Source organism: Gnatocerus cornutus, unplaced genomic scaffold (assembly GCF_029298725.1).
Source record: "Gnatocerus cornutus isolate USDA-ARS CGAHR unplaced genomic scaffold, icGnaCorn1.1 ctg00000286.1, whole genome shotgun sequence".
In the NCBI taxonomy this organism is placed as follows: domain Eukaryota; kingdom Metazoa; phylum Arthropoda; class Insecta; order Coleoptera; family Tenebrionidae; genus Gnatocerus; species Gnatocerus cornutus.
Window position 1 is genome coordinate 1,873 of NW_028275605.1, and position 10,628 is coordinate 12,500.

The 10,628-nt window shown below is 44.9% G+C and overlaps 3 non-coding genes across 3 annotated transcripts in view; all 3 read left to right on the top strand.

Annotated features, from left to right (window-relative positions):
- The first annotated feature begins 4,331 nt into the window (after positions 1–4,331).
- On the top strand, positions 4,332–6,251 carry LOC148165541 (small subunit ribosomal RNA). Its single transcript, XR_015771382.1, has one exon. It is a non-coding gene; the product is annotated as a small subunit ribosomal RNA (ribosomal RNA).
- Positions 6,252–7,873: 1,622 nt separating this feature from the next.
- LOC148165542 (5.8S ribosomal RNA) lies at positions 7,874–8,030 on the top strand. The gene has a single exon (XR_015771378.1). It is a non-coding gene; the product is annotated as a 5.8S ribosomal RNA (ribosomal RNA).
- Positions 8,031–8,688: 658 nt separating this feature from the next.
- The window catches only part of LOC148165543 (large subunit ribosomal RNA), a 4,040-nt gene continuing 2,100 nt past the window's right edge, over positions 8,689–10,628 (top strand). The window contains exon 1 of the ribosomal RNA XR_015771379.1: positions 8,689–10,628. This exon is cut by the window's right edge and continues 2,100 nt beyond it. This is a non-coding gene — a ribosomal RNA (large subunit ribosomal RNA).

The following is a 10,628-nucleotide window of genomic DNA, read 5'->3' on the forward strand; positions in this document are numbered from 1 at the left end:
ACCTCGTTCGGAACTGATGCGTTCAAAAATGTCGAAATTTTTACAAGTCCAGTTTCGGAACTGTAGCGACTGCATGGACTTAGCGCGAAAAGGACACATTCAGTGGGAACTGTAGCGGTAGGGACCCGTAAAAAAAATAATAAAATATTTTATTTTTTGCTTTTTACCTTCCGTATACACATTTTTTTTTTTTTTTTTTTTTTTTTTTTTTTTTTTTTTTTTTAAGTCCAAATTGGGAACTGTAGCGGTCAACAGAAAAAAAAACTTTTTCCATCAACCACATACAATTCCCATTTTTAATATAATATTATTATTTATATTAATATTATAATTATTCATAATATATTACTGAACATTTGCTTCTCCTCAGTTTCGTTCTTTGGTTTCCAATATCATTCACTTGATCATATTTAATTCAAGCTTGTTATCGGAGGAGAAACAAGTCTTTCACAATTTTCACCAGTTCTGCTTACCATGTGACGGATCTTTTGTTTTTCAACGGGCGGAACAATAATCGAGATTTTTACTGCTTGGTGTTTCGGGCTTTGTGTTTTATTTTATAGATCCGTCACATTATTCAAGTAAATTATTCAATTCAATTTGTCGTCTGCATTAGAGTCAAGATTATTAATTTCATCTCATTTGCAGACGACTTTGGATAAGAGCACTGGGTGGTCACGTTTTTTAACTAGCGGTGAATTAGCTAATTCGTTCGCAAAATGCACGTTACAGGCGGACTAATTCACATTTCGCTATTCATCGAGAAATTTTTATTCACAGCGGTATATTGTCTTTCTAGAGATTTACCACTTTTTATTTCATCGATGTATTTTTATTTTTAATTTAGCATAATATCATTAAACGGGGTCGCGATGTACGAGAGGTAACAGATCGTACGGACGCGCACATTTGATTTCATGTCAATCCATTCATCGTGCGTACTTGTCCGTCATCGCTGCCACTTACCATCAGTACTCCCTATATATGCCGCCGCGGCAGCGATCAGCTCTGAATCGCTCGATGCGTGAAACGATCGAAATCCCATAGTGCGCCGGCCGCTCGCTATGGGCGAGGGGTAGAGTAAAACGGTCTGATCGCTCGGTGCAAAAGTCCGTTTGGGTACTTAGAGACGGAATTTTAAAATTCTGATTTCGCAGATCAATTTCAAGGATTATTAGGACTCGAATGCTGTCGACCATGTTTTGTAAAAAAAGTTTTTTACGTTTTTACGGCAATTTGACTGAACGCTACAGTTTCGAAAAAAAGTCGGAACTGTGGCGTTCGATCGAAATTTTTCCAAGTCCGAAGTCGAAACTGTAGCGTTCGAACAAAATTTTTCTAAGTCCGAAGTCGAAACTGTAGCGGTCGACCAAAATTTTTCTAAGTCCGATTCGAAACTGTAGCGTTCGAACAAAATTTTTCTAAGTCCGAAGTCGAAACTGTAGCGTTCGGCGCTCATTCGTCTAAGTCCGAACTCGGAAGTGTAGCGGTTGACAAATTTACATTGACCAAAAGTCCGAGAAAAATCGAAATTAAATCCAAACGAACAAATGTTTGGGTCGAACTAGCATCGATAGAAGGTAGATTTTATAATTTCAAGCTCCTAATTAAACGGGATCTAAAACCCTCTGGAAACTGAGGCGTTCGAAATTTTGATGAAAATTTTTCTAAGTCCGAAATAGGAACTGTGGCGGTCGAGCGAAATTTTTCTAAGTCCGTAGTCGAAACTGAGGTGTTCGAATTTTTGATAAAAATTTTTCTAAGTCTCATGTTGGAACTGTGGCGGTCGAGCGAAATTTTTCCAAGTCCGAAGTCGAAACTGTAGCGTTCGAACGAAATTTTTCTAAGTCCGAAGTCGAAACTGTAGCGTTCGGCGCTCATTCGTCTAAGTCCGAAGTCGGAAGTGTAGCGGTTGACAAATTTACATTGACCAAAAGTACGAGAAAAATCGAAATTAAATGCAAACGAACAAATGTTTGGGTCGAACTAACATCGATAGAAGGTAGATTTTATAATTTCAAGCTTCTAATTAAACGGGATCTAAAACCCTCTGGAAACTGAGGCGTTCAAAATTTTCATCAAAATTTTTCTAAGACCGAAGTAGGAACTGTGGCGGTTGACCGAAATTTTTCTAAGTCCGTAGTCGAAACTGAGGTGATCGAATTTTTGATGAAAATTTTTCTAAGTCTCATGTTGGAACTGTGGCGGTCGAGCGAAATTTTTCTAAGTCCGAAGTCGAAACTGTAGCGTTCGAACGAAATTTTTCTAAGTCCGAAGTCGAAACTGTAGCGGTCGACCAAAATTTTTCTAAGTCCGATTCGAAACTGAGGCGTTCGACCGAAATTTTTCTAAGTCCAATTCGAAACTGTGGCGGTCGAGCGAAATTTTTCTAAGTCCGAAGTCGAAACTGTAGCGTTCGGCGCTCATTCGTCTAAGTCCGAAGTCGGAAGTGTAGCGGTTGATAAATTTACATTGACCAAAAGTCCGAGAAAAATCGAAATTAAATGCAAACGAACAAAAGTTACGGTCGAACTAACACCAAACAAGGGTGGCTGTGATAATTTCAAACCCCTAACTAAACGGGATCTAAAACCCTCTGGAAACTGAGGCGTTCGAAATTTTGATGAAAATTATTCTAAGTCCGAAGTCGGAACTGAGGTGTTCGGTCGAAATGCCGTAAAAACGTAAAAAATATTTTTTTCAAAACACCGTTAACGGCATTCGAGTCCTAATGACCCTTGAAATTGATCTGCGAAATCAGAATTTTAAAATTCCGTCTCTAAGTACCCAAACGGACTTTTGCACCGAGCGATCAGACCGATTTACCCGACCCCTCGCCCATAGCGAGCGGCCGGCGCGCTATGGGATTTCGACCGTTTCGCGCATCGAGTGATTCAGAGCTGAACGCTGCCGCGCTGGCATATATAGGGATAGTAGTGGTGGTATGTAGCAGCGGACAAAAGCGTACGATCGAAATGTGATTTTATGTGCGTCCGATTATCTTGTTACCTCTCGTACACCGCGACTTACCCGTAGTTGGGACGATGGCCGGAATGTGTACCCTGTGGACCCACCATCGTTTGAGGGATGACAAATCTTGCCATTGACCATGCACAGCGAGATTGCGGATGCGGCGAGCGTTTCTATGTTAGCTTTAGCGGTCCAAATGCAATCAAAGATTTTATGTGTTCGTGTCAGAACGACCAAAAATTAACAAATGCGTCAACTCACTAAAGTCCGAGCGAGAATTTTGAAATAAATAAAATTTCATAAACTCGTATCGTGTGAATATTTCTAAGAGAATCTCACAATAAAACCGTCGCTTTCAATCTAGCGAAGGAGTATGGAGAATGTTTGAACTTTTGCTGTCGACGACGATATTTTTCTTTACGATAAAATTTCAAGTCGATGTGCCCAAAAATCTCTAAATTTTGAACTGGAAATTATTTCTTCGTCCGATGATCGCATTGATCTCTGTTTTTGACGAAAAAAGACGGATAAAATGCAGCATTCAATCAAGGATATAAAATAAAAGAAAAAATTTCCGTAAAAACTATATTACAATGGAGGATTATGTTTCTACTTTTCGTCCGATGAGTCGCAACAAAAATAAGTAATCCATCCGTCGTTGTTCGTTTAGTCGATCTGAATGCACTGTAAAAATTTATTAAAGTAAAATGTTACGTTGCATTTCATGAATTTTGACAAACGTGTACCGAAATGTGTACAAATTATTTATTTCGACGACGACGACAACTTAGAACGGATGAATAAAATTAATTGTTGCAAGATTCAAACAAGGATGGAAAAAGTCATAGAAAATTATTCCGTAACCATGATATTGGATTATTTTTCTTCACTCTCTCCTCCGATGAGTCGCAACAAATAAAAATCCATAAATCAATTCATCCGTCGTTGTTCGTTTAGTCGATCTGAATGCACTGTAAAAATTTATTAAAGTAAAAATGTTACGTTGCATTTCATGAATTTTGACAAACGTGTACCCCGAAGTGTGTACAAATTATTTATTTCGACGACGACGACAACTTAGAACGGATGAATAGAATAAAATTGTTGCAGGAGATTCAATCAAGGATGATGTGAGAAAAATGTCGAAAAATTTTCCATCCAGAAAGATCGCGTGGCGTTACGTCTCTTCTTACGAGGTTTTTCGTTCGCAGACACGCACACTTTCTTCAAACAATAATAGGAAAGTGTTCAGTTTTTTATAAGAGCAGCAGGTGTCTTCCGAAATTCTACGATTATTGTAGCTTATATGACTAGAAGGAAAAGAAGACTAAAACTCCTTTATTTTAAAACAAGTACGCAGTTCCCTGGTTGATCCTGCAGTAGTCATATGCTTGTCTCAAAGATTAAGCCATGCATGTCTCTGTACAAGCCAAATTAAGGTGAAACCGCGAAAGGCTCATTAAATCAGTTATGGTTCCTTAGATCGTACCCACATTTACTTGGATAACTGTGGTAATTCTAGAGCTAATACATGCAAACAGAGCTCCAACCGGAAACGGAAGGAGCGCTTTTATTAGATCAAAACCAATCGGTGGCGGTCTCCGTCATCGTACAACTTGGTGACTCTGAATAACTTTACGCTGATCGCACGGTCTCGCACCGGCGACGCATCTTTCAAATGTCTGCCTTATCAACTGTCGATGGTAGGTTCTGCGCCTACCATGGTTGTAACGGGTAACGGGGAATCAGGGTTCGATTCCGGAGAGGGAGCCTGAGAAACGGCTACCACATCCAAGGAAGGCAGCAGGCGCGCAAATTACCCACTCCCGGCACGGGGAGGTAGTGACGAAAAATAACGATACGGGACTCATCCGAGGCCCCGTAATCGGAATGAGTACACTCTAAACCCTTTAACGAGGATCAATTGGAGGGCAAGTCTGGTGCCAGCAGCCGCGGTAATTCCAGCTCCAATAGCGTATATTAAAGTTGTTGCGGTTAAAAAGCTCGTAGTCGAATCTGTGTCCCGCGCCGCCGGTTCATCGTTCGCGGTGTCAACTGGCGTGCCGCGGGACGTCCTGCCGGTGGGCTTAGCTCGAGAGGGCGGCCCAACTCAATCCCGCCGCGGTGCTCTTCATTGAGTGTCGAGGTGGGCCGGCACGTTTACTTTGAACAAATTAGAGTGCTTAAAGCAGGCTAAAACTTCGCCTGAATACTGTGTGCATGGAATAATGGAATAGGACCTCGGTTCTATTTTGTTGGTTTTCGGAACCCCGAGGTAATGATTAATAGGAACGGATGGGGGCATTCGTATTGCGACGTTAGAGGTGAAATTCTTGGATCGTCGCAAGACGGACAGAAGCGAAAGCATTTGCCAAAAACGCTTTCATTGATCAAGAACGAAAGTTAGAGGTTCGAAGGCGATCAGATACCGCCCTAGTTCTAACCATAAACGATGCCAGCTAGCGATCCGCCGACGTTCTTCCGATGACTCGGCGGGCAGCTTCCGGGAAACCAAAGCTTTTGGGTTCCGGGGGAAGTATGGTTGCAAAGCTGAAACTTAAAGGAATTGACGGAAGGGCACCACCAGGAGTGGAGCCTGCGGCTTAATTTGACTCAACACGGGAAACCTCACCAGGCCCGGACACCGGAAGGATTGACAGATTGAGAGCTCTTTCTTGATTCGGTGGGTGGTGGTGCATGGCCGTTCTTAGTTGGTGGAGCGATTTGTCTGGTTAATTCCGATAACGAACGAGACTCTAGCCTGCTAAATAGGCGTATTTCGACATCCCAAAGGCCCGTCGATCCTGGGTTCGCCCGGTGGTCGTGCGCGGTTTTTACTGTCGGCGTACAAACAATTCTTCTTAGAGGGACAGGCGGCTTCTAGCCGCACGAGATTGAGCAATAACAGGTCTGTGATGCCCTTAGATGTTCTGGGCCGCACGCGCGCTACACTGAAGGAATCAGCGTGTCCTCCCTGACCGAGCGGTCCGGGTAACCCGCTGAACCTCCTTCGTGCTAGGGATTGGGGCTTGCAATTGTTCCCCATGAACGAGGAATTCCCAGTAAGCGTGAGTCATAAGCTCGCGTTGATTACGTCCCTGCCCTTTGTACACACCGCCCGTCGCTACTACCGATTGAATGATTTAGTGAGGTCTTCGGACCGGTACGCGATGGCGTTTCGACGTCGTCGATGTCGCTGGGAAGATGACCAAACTTGATCATTTAGAGGAAGTAAAAGTCGTAACAAGGTTTCCGTAGGTGAACCTGCGGAAGGATCATTAACGTGTCCTCGTACACACGAATTTTGACATATGTATAATTTATTATTATGCATTTTCATTTGATCGTGTCGATGTACACTTTATGTTTTTACAACACCGTCGTCGATGACATGGAGTCGACGGCACGATCTTTTGTCGTGCCGTTGCTTGTTTCTTTTTGAAACACCGTGTGTACGACGTTTTGAACTACGAATCGTACATATTCGGAAAAACAATAGCGTTACGCTGGCCCGCAGCGCCGGTCCTTGCGATCGAGTTTTTCACCTTTTTTGAACGAGAAAAACCGAATTCGCTCGGGCATACGGCTGTTTCTTCGGGTACCTAGATTTTTTGATTTTTTTTGTACTATCTCTCGATCTTTTCCAATGATGGAAAGAAGGAGGGACGCTTTCGGTTTTTCGACCGGATCGCGGAAAGTTGTGAACTCCACCGCGAAAGTCGAAAGACGTTAGAAGTCCTCTTTTTTCGGACACACGGAGAGGATGTAGCAGAGTAGTCGAGAAAGAAGAAAATCGCAGGTGTCGAATTAGGTTACGACACCGTGGGTTTTAAATGATTTACGCCCGGCTACGGGACCGGCGAGAAACGCTCCCGATTCTACGATTCGCGTGAATGATGTTCGTCGTTAGACGCTTCAAAGAGTTTTTTGAAAGCGCCGTTAAACGAGCGATCGCACACACATCACACCTTGCTTTTTTAATGTTTTTGGTAGATGTGGTAAAGTGATTTCGTTAGAAACGGTAAAATTCTCTTTACGGAGCGTACGACTGCACCATTTCAAAATTATATACACCGTCAATCGTCATTAAGTCACGATATAGAACGGTAAACTTGAGGATTTTATGTTAGACGCTCAGTCTGGCACGTCTATAAATTTTTTCGTCAAAATTCACGATCTGTCTTCGGTTTGGCGACGAAAAAATATAGAAAGAAAATTGAAACACGAACACAAAGACCGCCCGCGAAAATCTCTTTTCGCTTACGGCGGATACTAATTCGCTTTTTCATAACGAGTACGATGATGTAATGATGTGTTCATTCCGATCGATCAAAAACCGTCTCTTCGTCACACTTTTTAAAGTGCTTGACACACACACACGCACACTAAATGAAAGACACAATAAAGGAAAACTACCGAAAATGTAGTTTATGAGAGAAAGCAGCATTATTTATTAAAATTATTGCTGAGAAAAAGGAAATTGGCAAATTCCTAATTAAAATCGTATCGAACATGTCCCATCTTCACACATACATGCTCGTACTTTGCGTGTAAAAGCGGAGACCGCGTGAAAAAGAAAAGTGCTTCTTTTTCGGTGCGCGGATACAAATTTGTGTTTGGGTTAATATTTTTTTTAATTTTTTCGTACGCGTAAAACTGAGACCGACGATCGCGTTCCCTTTCAGACGAGAAAGTACGGACGAAAGACAATTAAGAGCGAGAATCATAAATATCCATACCACAACACCGAAATTTTAGACGTGGCACGTTTCGGAACCACGAAGATCATTTTCGTTTCGGATGTACGCACGTACGCAAAAATTTTTGCAAGACGTGTATAGACAGCTGGACGATCGGCATGATCGGGGTTCTTGTGGAACGAGCGTTTAAATTTTAAAAAGATTACCCTGAACGGTGGATCACTTGGCTCGTGGGTCGATGAAGAACGCAGCTAATTGCGCGTCAACTTGTGAACTGCAGGACACATGAACATCGACATTTCGAACGCACATTGCGGTCCTCGGATATAATGTTCCCGGACCACTCCTGGCTGAGGGTCGTGTCAATTTCAAAGACTGCTCGGTTTTCGTTTTCGGACGAAAACGTCGGAGCGTGTTGGATGTGTTGCGACGCGTCGAATAGGTACTCATTAATGTACGTGATCGTCACTTACGTCACGATATAACGACGCACGCCTCGAACGTGTGCCGAGACGTTTACTCGAGCGTGTTTTTTCGTCAAAAAGGACGGGACGGGTATGCTTTGTATTTTTTTTTACAAAGTCCGTCGGACGTCCACCTTGCGAATCATAAATACGAAAGTGTTTACGTCGGCACATGTTCTTGCGTGGTGTGTCGTAGAATCGTGTGTTTGTGTGCGTTTCTCGTGCAGCGAGTAAATTTGCGCGACATCTTAAGACGCGAAAGCGACCAACTACTACTTGTTGTAGTTGTTGGCTGGTCTTTCGGCGTAGCACGTCCTATTTCTTCAACATGTCGTCATTTAAAAAAAAAAAATGGCGTTTTAAGGTTGAGAACGTTATAGACGGTCGTCGTGTCCGAGACGTGTAATGCAAATCGCGACAGACGTCAGATCGTAAGCGTTTCTGTAAACTTAGCCATTTTTTAAAAAGAAAAATGACGAACACGTATAGCAAGGAATGGGAGACGTGTCGTGATCGTCGAAATGACCGAATGAAAAATTTTTATTTTTCATATGCGACCTCAGAGCAGGTGAGACTACCCGCTGAATTTAAGCATATTACTAAGCGGAGGAAAAGAAACTAACTAGGATTCCCTCAGTAGCGGCGAGCGAACAGGGAGAAGCCCAGCACCGAATCCCGCGGCCGAAACCGGACGCCGGGAAATGTGGTGTTAGGGAGGATCCGTCATCCCGAGATCGTGCGGCGCGTCCAAGTCCATCTTGAACGGGGCCACAGCCCATAGAGGGTGCCAGGCCCGTAGCGACCGCTGCCGATAACGGGAGGATCTCTCCTCAGAGTCGGGTTGCTTGAGAGTGCAGCCCTAAGTGGGTGGTAAACTCCATCTAAGGCTAAATATGACCACGAGACCGATAGCGAACAAGTACCGTGAGGGAAAGTTGAAAAGAACTTTGAAGAGAGAGTTCAATAGTACGTGAAACCGTTCAGGGGTAAACCTGAGAAACCCGAAAGGTCGAAAGGGGAGATTCAGCGTGACTCGATGGCGGCGCTGGACGATCGTGTGACAGATGGCGTACGCGTCGTTTGCACCTTTCGTTTTGTCGATCTGCCGTCGAACGCGTGCACTTCTCCCCCTGTAGGACGTCGCGATCCGTTGAGTGCCGGTCTAAGGCCCGCGGTGGAGCTCGTTCGGACGGTTCGCCGTTCGCCGAATGAACCCGTGGTGTTTCCCGATCGGCTCGCTCGACGGTATACAGATGGCGCGGGGCCGCTACACAGTTAGCGTCCGACCTTCGGCAAGCGCGCCCGTCGTGATGGTGATCGGACCTGGTGCCGGTCCCGTCCCCGGGTGGCTGTTCGCTGAGGTGTTCTCGGACAGACCTCGTTGAAACGCCGATCTGCGACGCTATAGCTTTGGGTACTTTCAGGACCCGTCTTGAAACACGGACCAAGGAGTCTAGCATGTGCGCGAGTCATTGGGATTTAACTAAACCTAAAGGCGCAATGAAAGTGAAGGTCCGCCTTGCGCGGACCAAGGGAGGATGGGCGGTCGTTACGGCTGCCGCCCCGCACTCCCGGGGCGTCTCGTTCTCATTGCGAGAAGAGGCGCACCAAGAGCGTACACGCTGGGACCCGAAAGATGGTGAACTATGCCTGGTCAGGACGAAGTCAGGGGAAACCCTGATGGAGGTCCGTAGCGATTCTGACGTGCAAATCGATCGTCGGAACTGGGTATAGGGGCGAAAGACTAATCGAACCATCTAGTAGCTGGTTCCCTCCGAAGTTTCCCTCAGGATAGCTGGCGCTCATAGCATACGAGTTTCATCCGGTAAAGCGAATGATTAGAGGCATTGGGGTCGAAACGGCCTCAACCTATTCTCAAACTTTAAATGGGTGAGATCTCCGGCTTGCTCGAACTATTGAAGCCGCGAGACTCGAATCAGAGTGCCAAGTGGGCCATTTTTGGTAAGCAGAACTGGCGCTGTGGGATGAACCAAACGCCGAGTTAAAGCGCCTAAATCGACGCTTATGGGATACCATGAAAGGCGTTGGTAACTTAAGACATCAGGACGGTGGCCATGGAAGTCGGAATCCGCCAAGGAGTGTGTAACAACTCACCTGCCGAAGTTACTAGCCCTGAAAATGGATGGCGCTGAAGCGTCGTGCTTATACTCGGCCGTCAGAGGCATGTGCGGTCAGGTTATTAAATTAACCGGCCATGAAGCCCTGACGAGTAGGAGGGTCGCGGCGGTGAGCGCAGAAGGACTGGCCGTGAGGCCGTCTGGAGCCGCCGTCGGTGCAGATCTTGGTGGTAGTAGCAAATACTCCAGCGAGGCCCTGGAGGACTGACGTGGAGAAGGGTTTCGTGTGAACAGCCGTTGCACACGAGTCAGTCGATCCTAAGCCCTAGGCGAAAGCCGATGTTGATGTGGTGTAGATTTTTGTCGTTGGTCGCAATTCGCAATTGTTGACGGAAACGTACGGAATTGTGCACACA